Source organism: Podarcis gaigeae, assembly GCF_964106915.1.
Source record: "Podarcis gaigeae genome assembly, chromosome: 1".
Lineage (NCBI taxonomy): Eukaryota > Metazoa > Chordata > Lepidosauria > Squamata > Lacertidae > Podarcis > Podarcis gaigeae.
In genome coordinates this window covers 87557970-87569536 of record NC_139678.1, presented here as the reverse complement: position 1 = coordinate 87569536, position 11567 = coordinate 87557970, and the positions used below count along the sequence as shown (strand labels likewise).

The 11567-nt window shown below is 44.1% G+C and overlaps 1 long non-coding RNA gene across 1 annotated transcript in view; it reads left to right on the top strand.

Annotated features, from left to right (window-relative positions):
• The window catches only part of LOC310825462, a 369060-nt gene that overhangs the window by 198516 nt on the left and 158977 nt on the right, over positions 1-11567 (top strand). The gene's annotated exons all lie outside the window — the stretch shown is intronic.

Here is an 11567-nt window from a genome sequence, read left to right as displayed (position 1 = left end):
CCTTCTGAAATTGTTCTGACTGGAGCTTCTTAGCCTCGTTGTGTCATGTCTGCTCTCTTGCTGTGCACACATGATAAACCCCATGTCCGTTTCTGGTAGCAAAGAATGCTGCAAATGTACACAAAGTGCTCAAGAGATTGGTTGGGAGACAACAGATGCAGCAGATAGCTTGAGTTGTGTGCACACACAAATCAGATTTCAAGGGTAGCTGTTTGTGATATGACTGTAAGTGGTTCCCACAACCTTGTTGGCTCTGGATGATGAAATCTTACCTACCTTGCACAATTTTTGTCAATTCAGAGCACGCGTGTGACGTCTCAGTGGCATGTGGGCAGGTTAAGGATTGAAAAAGAACCATGCTGGAACAGACCTAAACTAGCATCTCTAGCGGTGCAGTTTGTAACCATGGTGGCTAGTCAGATGCATCTGGGAAGTCCCAAAACTGGAAGCTGAGCAGTTCTTTGGGGCTGGTCAATGCCTGGATGGAAGACCACTGAGAAATCCCATGTACACAGAGTCCTATTATGGAATAAAAACAGACTATAAGCATATTTAATAAATAAGTTGTTTTGTGGATCGTAGTTTTGTTTTTGTTTTTTTCATTCAAGTGCACCTCAAAGCCTAATTGACACTGCAGCATGCACTATTGAGCACTGAAGTCTACTTTGTCAGCTGCATCTGACTGTTTTCCACAAAAGCTTATGCTGCAATAAAACTGTTGGTCTTTAAGGTATCGCAATACATTTGGTTGTGTTGTGCTCATTTGTTGTAGAATGTGTGCCATTGTAATGGGTTGCTTTGAAGTCATTTTTGCACCAGGTAAAGTCATTTTTAGCTGCCCAGTCCTGTTCCCCCCCCCACCGCCAAGCTGTCTCCTATTTTGCCCAACCTGTCCTTTATTTTGCTCGACCAAAGGTGGCAACCCTACCCTCTGCTGATGTCCAGCTCTGTAAAATAACATGGAACAAAAAAAGGTGATGGGCAATCCAGTGGCAGCATCCCCAGAAACAATCACAGGAGGTGTCAGGTTTTTGTAAAACTCATTCATAAGGCATGTTGGAAAAGCTGACATGCCCATGAAACCAAATGTGTAATGTTTCACATAATGAGTGGCCTGTTTTCAAAATCTACCCTGAGCAACCACAAGCCACAGAATGACTCCTTTAAAAGGAAAACTGCTGGGACAGGCTGATGAGGATCCCTCAGCTACAGTAAAGGGCAGAGAAGAACGTCCCCCCCAAACAGTAGTTGCGATCAGAGGCCGTTGCGTTGCTCCTGCTGCTATACAAAGTCAAGCAGCACCTGTTCAATCTTTCATCTGTGGGCAATGATTTGTTGTTTTCTCAAGACAATTGAATGGCGCAACTCTGCATGAAAGCTCCTAACATGTTTCCTTCCCTTTCTGAAGAGCTAATCAGAAACGCTCCCCTTTCCCCCGTGGGAGAGGGAGGAGGGTGTGCGCTAGAGGAACAGGTTGGAACTGTTAAAATAATTGGCAGCCCTGGATTTTTGCAGATCTAGCTGGCCGCACGTTAAAATGGGGGAGCTTTTAAGGTTTAATTATTTATTTCAGGCTTTGCCATAAAAATTGCCCCTTTACGACATTAACAGTTGTGAGCGAGCAGGAGTTTTCCTCATTAAAAGGAGGCCATTCCTCTCAAAGGCTCTGGTTATATCATTGTGGGCTATGGGCTTTGCCAATAAGGCTATTAAAGTGGTTGAGGACTCAGGCAGCAATCTTAGAAGGCTGCTTCCCCAGTTGCTGTGGTAACGTACAAGCAAACTTGCCTCAAGTCTCAAGGAGAGGGTGGCTTTTTTGTTGTTTTTGTTTTAATGCAGAGCTGCAAACACATGAGATGCATCAAGAGGCCTAGTTAGGCAATTGGCAGTAACAAATGTTTGTGGAAGGTATGATGCACAGTAGAAAAGGATAGGGGTCTCTGAAACAGAAAACCTAAGGATGGCAAGTTGCCACGTTCCAACACTGCCTGGCTATGTGGTGCAGAACGCACCTCCATTTTGTTTCCTGTAATGATTCAGTATCAGCCTAGGCCTCTTGAAGAAGGAGAAAGATTCATACAGCAAACCTTACACAAGGCTGGAAGTAAGTGAGCATTATTATGGGCTCGTCCACACTTTCGCTTGTCCCATGCCTAGAAAGCATGGATCTGAGTGGTTGTCCACTTTCCAGGCATGTGTTTGAGTGGTTTTGCATTTGGCCAACCTCTTTCTCCTGGAAAACCCGCTCTTTAGCAGAAAACTTGATTGCCATTTGTTCCGATTCAGCGCTAAACCGTCAGTTTCTCCGGGGAAAAGTGGTGGGGCAAATGGAAGCATGTATGAGCCCTGTGTCTTGCCCCTTCAATGACTGATACTCAGGGAGTTCCTGAAAGCTTCAAGGTGAAAGGGTAATGGAGCTATCAAAACTGGATGGACCACTGATGAGATGGGAACAAGACCGATTGATCCAAAGCAGTAGAACTCATCGTGAGGCATCAGGGCTTGAGTAAACTCAGCCATGGAAGCAGAACCTGTGACTCTCTGGATATTGCTGGAGTGCAACTCCCATCACCCCTGGCTATTAGCCACGCTGGCTGAGGCTGATAGGAGTAGGAGTCCAACAACATTTGGCGGGTCACAGGCTCCTCACCCCTTATCTAGAGACCAACAATAGTGAACTAAAAGAAACTCCAGTTCTTTCTCAGCTATTGTGGTTTCCAGGGCCAGCCCTTACATTAGATAGCTGCTTCAGATGACAGAATCCATGAGCAGCAGGCCTCCACACTCACTCCATATGGTCCTCCCAAGCCAGCTCCTCAGCAGCAACCATCCTGGCTTGTTTCTAGCCTGTGTTGTCTGGTTGCCTCAGCCAGCTGGGTTTATACAGGCATGAAATAAATAAATATTAACTATTGCCCTGTCTTAATGTCAGGAGCAGATGAGATGAGGGAACCTATGACGGAACCTTCCAAAATTTCCCTTTTCAAAGGAAAAGCAGAGTGGATTGGATCAGGACTGGAGCATTCAGGGTGGGCTAATCTTCTCTCTCCCACCCTCCATCATTTTCCTGATCTAAGTCCCCATTCCCACCCAGCTAGCAACTGCTATCTACCCTGTTGGGGAAACTATGTGGATACCAACATGATTTTTCCAATAGGAAAAGGTGTATCCCCTTCCCATCACTTCAGGACAATTCAGCCTCCCCCATGGCTGATATTTATTTGTTTGTTTTAAGTAAAAGAGAAAACAGATTTCTCCTTGTCTATCTTTGTACTGGTTTTTTTGTACACAAATTTCAGTTCATTTGAGCTGTAAGAATCCAATAAAAATAAATTTTATTTTATGGTTGCTTGATGTACTAGTCATTGCACTTTTGTAGAGTATTTTTGTTTTGTTTGATTTCTGTTTTTAAACATGTAGTTATGACGTTACTGGGGGAAAATCTGTGCCAATTTATAGTTCTTTCATCTTTTTTTTAAAAAAGAAGAAATTAATTTGGCTTTTCAGATGTCTATCTTGTCTCATAAATGCTCAAAAATGGAAAGGCAAATAAAGAGAACCCTGTTTTTTTTAAATTATATTAAAAATGTAGTCATGACTCATGATTTTCAACCATTTGGAGAATGGCAAAGAAATTTTCTCGAGCAATGAAAAGTTTTGAAAACAAGGTCAATTCTATGGACAAATATTCATGAACGGATGTTCTCAAACCACATTTCAGCTGCTAGCTAGGAAGTATGTAAGCCACAAATAAGTTTTAAAAGATGTTAAGACTACATTCCCAGACCTACATCTGTCATTCAGAATCTCCATCTACTCTACCTTTATTAATCTATAGAAATGTTGTGTATGTAAACTATTCCTCCAAAAAAAGCACTTTTTAAAAAGCAATGTTTACTGCAGAGATGGGTCCAGAACCACAGGAGTCCGATGCCATCTGACTTTCCCCACAGCTTACAAATGTTTAATGACAGGAATTGAGGTTTGGTTTTCCTGCTCCTTAATTTTAATGAGGAAGCTGTTGTAACAAACTGTTGGTAGAGGGGTAACCAACATGGAAAAAAAGATGCTTCAGAGTAGTTAACAACTGCTAGTAAAGAAAAGATAACAAAAAACAGGGAGGGTGTGGCAACAGGGCTCATGGCAGAGCACAGGATCCCTTCCATTGGTTCAGTCTCACTAGAGTGTGCATTCTGTGCCAAGACTGGTGAGTGATGATGTCCAGTGACAGACAGAGAATAAGCCCTTAGTAGCTCCTGTCCCAGGCAGTTACTGTTGCCTGAGGCAAGACGTCCTCCCTATTCCCATTCCCCTTATAGAACCTGGCTAGTCCGTCCGAGAGATCGAACTTTAAACACTGGTGAAGGGACATCATCTTGCACTGTACACGAGGGCCAGATTCTAGCTCTAGGGATGCTTGATAAAATCAGTTTCTGCTCATTCCACTGCAAACAGGCCTAACCCCCACTCCCAGACAAACGTGCAGGTCAGAATGTAATTATTCTTGAAGTGTCATACACCTTGGAATTTTGCAATCCAGCTTTCAGGTCAAAACCTTTTTTTCCAAACCAAGAGCAAGGCAAGTTTAGAAATGTGTGCATTGATATAAAATATATGATCTTGTGACAAAAGAGGAATGTATTTAAATACGTCATTTTGGGAAAAATGATGCCCTATTCAGAGTAAACCCATTTAAGTTAATGGGCATCCATTTACTGGCTGGGTGTAGAGAGGTGGTGAGAGGTACCAGCTGGGGAACGCCCAAGGGAAGGAGGCTCAGAGCCAGGGGATTGGTGGTGAGATGACAATGAGTGATCAGAGGGAGAAGAGGAGGTGATGGAAGTTGAAGAGGTAACAGGGTTTAGTGAGCAGAAAGTCTCTGTGGAAGAGAGCAGGCCAGAACCAGAGGCAGAAGAGGAGGCTGGAGAGAAAGCAGTGGCCAAGAGGCAACAATGAGCTACACTGGTGAGGAAGCCAGGCTGACTCCACCACCTGCTTCAACCAGCTCCACTCCTGGTCTGAAGAACCTGAAGAGGTATGAAGAGGGCAAAGCAAAGTCAGGCAAGAGGACAGAGCCTCAGATTGTTTGGGAAGGAACCAGGGGAGGAGGAAACTGACTTAGGGAGCTGTGAGAAGGCAGAGACCTTTTGTCTTCACAACTGCCTCATGGGGGCAAGTTCTACGAAGAATTGCTGTGCTCTCAAGGCTCCACCTTCTGAGACGCTTTTTTTCCTTTGAATAAAGAGTTAACTTCATTGAAGCTGTGTGAGTTATTGCTGACCTGTTCCTGATGCCTGCTTCTGACACATGATGAACTCAGGTCCATCAGTTTCAATGGGACTATTCTGAGCATAACGTTGTTGGAGACAACCCACAGTTTTTCGAAGACATTTTAAGCAAGGGAAGTGGAAAATACCACCCATTAGACTATCAACTAGCATTATTTGTTTATTTTAAAGCATTTATAAGTCGCTTAATTTTTATTTTTAAAAAATCCTAGATGGCCATGTCCAACATCTCTGCAACAGAATAAAATGGAGCATCCCATTAATGATGGGGTTCCCTTATGACACCCCTCAGCAGAAGCAGCTTGGGAAGTTACTGTGCTTAGAGAGTCTCCCTGGCTTGGCTCTTAAAGAGGCAGTATACACAAAAGAAACCATGTTCCCTTCCCTTTCCAGCGCTTCCCCTTATAGCTTGTTTCCTGTTCTCAGACATTTGCAACAATGGTGAGGGCCCGTTCCCATGGATGCAAGGAGTTTATGGGGCGAAGCAGGACACACACATTTGTTGCAAATATGTATCTCTCCTGCTTTGTCCCATAAACTTGTTGCATCCATGGGAACAGGCCCTGACCCAGCCAACGGACTGTGTGCTCTCCTCATTACTGCTGGGTCTTTTCTAAGCCTATTTCCTTGTGTGACATCCAGGTGAGCTTGCTATCCAGAGAAGAACATCTGGAAAAGCTCTTTTTTCTCTTTGCTGCTGTGTTGTCTTTGCCTTCCCTTCCCAGCCCAACTCCAAAATATTGTCCAATGCCACCCAACCTGGGGGGGGGGGAAATCCTCCAGAGATTTCTGGATATTGATCCTGCCAAATTATCCACACAGAAAGAAACAAAGCTGCTGAGAACCTGGATATTTTTCTGGCATGGATATGTGTAGGAAAGCAACATTTGCAAAATGTAAAAGACTGCTGACTTGACTAAAGTGCTGAAGGGAATGGACATAGTGCTTGGTACTGAAACTCAAAAATTGATTTGGAACTAGGAAATGCAGACTGAAATACAAGTTCATCCCTGAACTGATTGTGTGGTCTTGGAAGATATACTCTCAGCTCCTGTTCCCCATCAGTAAAATGGGAGTATTTTTAAAGTTTGCTTTATTTGGTCTTCTCTGATGCTTTATAATATTCCATGTAGCTTGCAATTTTATTTTATTTTATTTTATTAAAAAACTCATTACACACCTTCTGGTAGCAAGACTGCGTCTGTGTGGACTCATGGCTGCAACCAATACAGTGTATATACAGTCTTCTGTCTTTGCTATCTACCTGCCCCATCCTAGACGTGTCTCTAAAGTGGTAGTGATGCTGATGTTGAGAGAGTGGTTCTGTGCCTCTAGCTCACTACACCAGATGCTAACAGTGACATGGATTATGCATATAGCAATGCTTTCCTATCTACCCATCCATCATCTAAACCAGGGGTGCTCAAACTTTTTAAACAGGGGGGCACTTCACTGTCCCTCAGACACTGTTGGGGGCCAGACTATTGTTTGGAAAAAAATATGAACAAATTCCTATGCACACTGCACATATTTTATTTGTGGTGCACAACAAACAGGGAAAACATCCTCACTAGATGAACCTTAGGGTCCCTTCCAACTTTACAATTCTATGGTTCTATGAACCATTCCTGCCTCCAACACTGGAAGCAAAGCAGAATTTGCATTGCTGACCCTACCCAAGGGTGGGGAGACCTCTCTTTTGACCATATTTTAGCATCTCCAATGTCAAATGTGCAGAATCTTTCACATCTTTATCCACTAGACGATCCTCACAGTTAGGCGCAAAGGTCGCGCCTTGAGAAGGCCCTGGTCGGTCTTGCACAACTTCAGGGCTGCCCCCCAAAAGGGACAAGACCCACCCTTTCCCTGGCTGAGCTCAGAGCTGGCCCTGCTCCCTGGAAGTGTCACATCCCCTTCCTCACCACCCATCCCCAACAGCAGGGTCCTCGGGCTCTTCGGGCTCCCCCAGCAGCTGCACATGAATGGCGAGGAAGGCGCCCAATGACTGATTCAGCATCGTGGTGGAAGGCAGGGGCTTTTTGGCAAGCCAAGTTGGGGCTGGGCAGCCAATTCCACAGCCGGGGCTGCTGCTCCTTCATTGACGGGTGGCGGTGGCAGAAGCAGTAAGGAGGAAGAGGCTGCACACTGCTCACCTATGATGCTGACGCTGGAGAAGTGGATGGGAGATGGCAATGCATACACCAGGCGTGTCTTGAGCCAACGGAGATGCCGGGCGCCTGCCGGAGGAGGTTGGTGAGCCGCGATTGCCATACTTATTTTTGCTATAGACTCATGAGACAATGCTGGGTTCTGCAATTGCTGGGCGAGCTGGGTTCCAGACCCTGGAGGGCCGGATCTGGCCCATGGATCGTAGTTTGAGGACCCCTGAGATAAACGAATAACCATGGGTACCGGTGGAGGATTCTGTTAAATTTCAAATATGAGCTTTCAAGAAGTGATTTGTGTCAGAACTAGGGCAGGGTGAGAAAGAATTAAAGTTTCTCATTGCCCACCCCACCAACCTGAGACCATTCAGACTTCCCATCGACTGCTATTTACATAACAACACAGGTGCAAATTAATCACGCTCATGCAATTTTCACCACAAAGTGGTACCTATTGAAATGATAATTTGGCACAGATCTCTTCCAGGACTTTTCCAACTCTGTAATTCTACAGCACCCCTACAAACCCACAACTGCAAAGGGGCAAAGCTATCCTGATTCATGACTTTTTTACCACAAAGTTATAAAGACTCTGGCTCCCACTACAGCTTTTTGGTGTGTGCTGCTACCATGTCAGAGGATGGGAGGTTCTGCACAAGACTGCAGGCAAGACACTCAGATTCAGGCCTCACAGTGTTTGTAAATTTGGCCTCCTTCCTACATAAAGATATCCTGCTGCGGAGGTTGTGTTTGCAGATCCCATCTCTGTGGTGATAAGATCTGCAAACCTTCTCTTCTTAGCTCTAATCCTGGCAGCCATGAGTTTTTATAAGATGGAAAACAACAAAGCCACTCAAAGTGCAAGGCAAAAAAGAAAGAAAAAGGAAGGGGGAGCAGCAGCAGCAGCAGCAGCAGCAGCAGTAGCAGTAGCATAATGTTGATTTTCTCCAAATGGTATATAACAATTAAGCTTTTAAATACCAACCCCCCATCACAAAGTTTCTAGACCAAAGCTGTCCAAATGAAGGAAAGGCTATGTTGATTATCAGTGGTTGGCCCAACCTCTACGACCAGCTAGAATAACCAGCACTATGAACAAGAAATAGCAACAAGAAAGGAGAAGCAAAAGTGGAGAATGTAAAAGTTTGGAGTTCAGTTCATAGGGATGCTGCAACAAATGCCTGAATCCAGATTGATATCTGGGCCTCCCTAAATTCTGGAAATCAGTGCAGCAAGGTTTGGAGCAAAGCACTTGCAAGCAATAGATCAATCTGCCGCTTACATCCCTCACAATGCAGAAGAAAGAGTAGTCAACCATGCACAAGGGGATGTTCCTGGAGTGGCTGCCAGGTATTCTGTGGTCCTATCTTTGGAACCCATCCTGTAGTCAGCTGCTTCGCCTGAGCCAGACTATGTCCTGGCCTGGATTAAGCAGCCATGGAAGAGCCCCTTCTTCCACAGTTAGAACTATTTATAGCGCGAGAAGCCAACTATCAGCTTAAATTACATACACCACTTTCTTCAACATTCAAGAGTAATTGGATCCAGGTTTTTCTTAGGACTCATCCCTTTTGATTTAACAGGAGCTCTCAAATGTACAGGACGTGCTTATCGAATCTCTGGGGATACACGGGTTGCAAATCATTACAGCATGGGATTTTGCCTGCTTCCTACATATTGTACGGCTGGAGAGGGATCCAGTGTCATCATTTCTCTGAGTGTGTCAGCAGCACACTGTTCTCGGAAGAACAACTTCAGCGCTATCCTAATGGCGGAGGCAGCCTTCTTCAACTATCTGAGGAGCTGTCACCAAGAAGAGAGCAAAGCAGCAGGATTCAAGCCTGCACAACAGCTGAAAAGCAGGGTTAAATCCTGCTCAGTGCATTTCTATACATATCCACTCAGAAGCCAGTCCCATTGAATTCAGTGGAGCTTATTCCCAGGTAAATTTGCAGTCTTTGTACCCATTTACTAGGGCGTAAGATGCATTCAGCTCAGTAGACATGTATAGGAATGCCCTGTAAGTCTTTCTAGCACAGGGGTAGCTAACATTCCCCCCTCCGAGCCCAGAGCTGCATTCACAGTTAGTCAGTCCATCAGGGGCTGGGGGTTGTTGTGTGGCCACTCCAAACTGCTGCATGCACCTTCTCACACAAACCTTTCCATCCACTCCAGCACCATATCCACCTTATCTTTTTCTTCTTTTTGTTGCCACTGCAGAAAAAAATTGAGCAGTGGGACAGTTCAGATACCTAGACTATGAATTAGCCACCCCTTCTTAAGCAGCTAGGGAGCGGGGGAGAGAGACATCAATTTAAGCGGAAACTCCACTCCCTGTCAAAATGGGAACTCACATTTTTCCTGCTGCGTTTGGTTTAAGTTTGGAAGTCACTGTTCTAGCAGCTAAGGAAAGCTGGATAGATGTTCCTGACATAGATTTATTTTGGTATATCCAGTTTCTGGGCTTTAGTTTATCAGCACCAAAATTAAGGCCAAATATTTTAATGCACTGAGCAGTCGTCAGTCATCCCTGGTTTATCCTCCCCAGCAGTCAGATTTTTAGAAGTACTCAACTGTGCTAGGAAACTGAAATAGATTACCTTAAAAAACTTTTGTTTCCCTGCAATCATCTGTATTTGCTGGGTTTCCTGGTGTTCCTTTCTTCATCACACACTGTTATTGTTTACTTTGCCCTTTCCCTTTTGTACAGATGTGTGTATTTATCCAAAGGAAAAAGGGTATATTACTGTATTTCAAGCAAAATGTGGCTGGAAAGCTACAAAAACTGTATTATGTGGACGTGGCTGGAAAGCTACAAAAACTGTATTATGTGGACGTTTTCTAAACTGGTTTTCTTTTTAACTTCCCCAGAAGCTGCTATATGTTTTGCCACGCTAAGAACATAGGACCACTCTTTTGAGGTAATGTGGCTGATTGGTGCCCATCTATTCTAAATGCTTCAGAAGAAGCACATGGGAAAGATGGCAACTAGAAGGTGTGCTACTTCCAGATACATAATCTCTTCCAATGATCATGTTGCATCCTACACTAGGAATGGGAAAAATCAGTTTTGGTTTCCTTCAGTTGCTCATTGTTTTACATTTCTACATCAGTTTGCAATTTATTTGTTTTAAACCCTCATGAAAATTCACCAACATTTTGGTGTGAACTTCTTCTATTATCCAATTTTGCCTAATATACCATTTTTTTTACAATGCATTTTCCCTAAATATAATGCATTTTAATGTTATTTTCATTAATATATGCCGTTTATGAACATCGTATCCCAATCTATGTATTTTTAAAATGTGGTTGGAAAACTGAATTGCAAAATTCAGAGAACGGTGAACTCTGAACAGTGTTTTTTGAAAAGCACAAATTGCAGACAGGTTAGCATTCAAATGTGAAATGAATTTGTCCCCCATTTTGATCACCCAGTAAACTTTTCTTTTCCGATTTAAGTTTCTTTTTTAAAGTTGCCAGCTTCAAAAATCTTGGCATCTTGCCTGAGTGCTCCCAAGTATGTGTAGAAATTTTCTCTGAAGAAAATTAAGGATTTTTTGTTTGTTTAGTTTTTCTCAAATAACAGAATAGCAGAATGCCCCCTGCAAATATGTCCAGTACCTGTCTGCTATGAAAGAAACTCTCCCTCACCTGGCTGGAATCCAGCCCCTTCCCTATTACGAGCCATCAGGTTTACAACTGGGACCCCACATTTCTGTATAGAGCAACCCTGGGTGATAAGTCCCATAATGGAGTATTTCCCTAGGCCATTGGCTATGCTTCCTGGAGCTGATGGAGTCCAGAGCATCTGGAGGGCACCAGGCTGGGGAATGCTGCTCTAAGTAGACAGTTCCTGGATACTAGACTGACTCTACCCAACCAAGCTGACTATTGGCCCACTTCAATGGAAGTTCTGTTCAGATTGGGACTTCAACAATATTTAGCAGCTCTGCATTGCCCTAACTCCTAGGCTAATCTGATCTCAATTCCTGGACCCCACCTCTGCTCTTATTACAGCTTGACCTTCTAGTTCATGGCTCCCACTCAATGTCTACCTCCAGCTCAGCTCTGACACACCCTATCTCAGTAGGGCAGAGACACTTACCTGAAC